This window comes from Pagrus pagrus, assembly GCF_965226575.1.
Source record: "Pagrus pagrus genome assembly, chromosome: 19".
In the NCBI taxonomy this organism is placed as follows: domain Eukaryota; kingdom Metazoa; phylum Chordata; class Actinopteri; order Spariformes; family Sparidae; genus Pagrus; species Pagrus pagrus.
This window is the reverse complement of record NC_140203.1, coordinates 16,137,140-16,139,025: the sequence shown is the minus strand read 5'-3', so window position 1 is coordinate 16,139,025 and position 1,886 is coordinate 16,137,140.

Sequence of the window (1,886 nt, the reverse complement as noted above, 5' to 3'; positions counted from 1 at the left end):
GCCAATAGCCGGGTTCGCTGCCTAGCCACTCCGGCGTCTGCCATATGAGAGCTAGGTGGGCGGAGTCTGCAGTGCATATTGAAGGAAAACTCCCACGAATACAGAAAAAGAAACATCCTGTGGGACTTGAATCTCACATCAAATGTTTTGAGTACATTTTGAGGCTAGGTGAGGTAAATAGGAAGCTGCCCTTTTAAGTGGTGCATTCAGGGACATTCAAGGACAACTGTGGACTGACCTGCTCAGGGGGCCTAAAGCAAAAATGCTGGGCTGCTGGTCCCCTCTTGACCCATTACACGACAGCCATCCTTAGCTGTTATCTCTGAGGCCATTTCAGTTACCATTTCCATTTTAGTTTCATTGTGCTTGACTGGTGCACACAGACAAACAATTTGTACTTTATCAAATAACAACAAAACAACTGCGAGGCAGACAACTCGAGACTTTCAGGGTCCAGCTGATCTCACTGCCTTGTGGGTAATCGAGCCTTGTTTGCATGTCATGAGAGCAGAGGAAGAAAGGGCAATTATCATGAGCAACATGGGCGCAAAGAGCATAAATAGTCATTCGTTACATATTCCCGACGTAGTAATTAAGGAAAGTGGTTCCCAGTCGGGGGGAGGTAAGTTATATCAGAGGTTTCATGAGATGATTACCAGCACAGGAAGGCAGAAAACCTACTGTTAATTGCTGGATAATTATACCTCTTCAGGCCTCTTGAATAGTATCTAATTAATTGATTTCTGGTCATGTTCAAAAAATTAACACTCTCGTTGACTTGCAGCCAAAATGGAAGCAGACTATTATGAAAGGGTGTCTCCTCCACCCTCCTGCATTGAACAGAGTTTCAAACCAAATTTGGAAAAGTACACAGCTGACTAATTTTTACTAAATGACGGGGGCGAGGGAGTGCTCGGAGGGAAGTCTGTGTCATGCTTGGACAGATTTGTCTGGACCATCACAGGAGCAGAGACTAACTGGCTGACAGTCACTTCAGGGCATGTTTCAGTGGACAACCCTTGTTTTGGAAAAAAAGGTGGAGAGCGTCTGTGACGTAGGGAATACAATGTAAATGTTGTGTGCGGGCTTGTATGAGCAGAGAGAAGTATAATCCTGGCATCATATTACACATTTACAAATTGGTATTTTTGATGTGTATCTGGGTTGACATGACATTTTGGAAATTCTGATGTGGATCGCACCAAAGCCCGGAGCAGCTACAGCACTGTCCCCACCGGGGTAAGACTCTCACCCAACCAGTTCTCGGCTGCAGAACAGCAAAGGCATTTACAAAGCTGTTTGACTATCAAAAAAAAAAGGGTGGAGGTTGCTCAAACACCCCAGAGACAAACTGGAGGAGACACTAATCAGTAAAGACAGCGAAAAAGGTATGACGCAGCCCGGCATGTGTCACACCTTAAAATGAGACATTCCAAGTGGGAGCTGACAGCGACCTGAAGCTGTCAAACAAAATGCATGAATTTTACAGTCGACTGCTGATCTGCCACGAGTCTCAACCCCCTCCGTCTACTCTTCAAGAACACGAAGGCCAACGCTGGCTCAATAAATAGAGCACCAAGAAAGCAAATGGCCTGGATACAGTTTCAGTTACCACCCTGAAGTGGCCATTTTCAGCCTGAGGGTCAAGACCCCGTGTGGACTCGCACCCACTTTAGGGTGCGGAGAAGAGATTAACAGGAACAGAAAAAAAAGTTCTGATACGACTCATTTAGGATACATGATCGTGATGATTGTCTATTAATCTATTTTTTAAAATATTTTTGGCCTGTTGTCTGATAAACAAATATACGGTAGCTGACAACAGTCATGCTTGCAACTTTTTTCTTTTCTTTTTCTAATGCCGTTATCTCAAGATCACAATATCT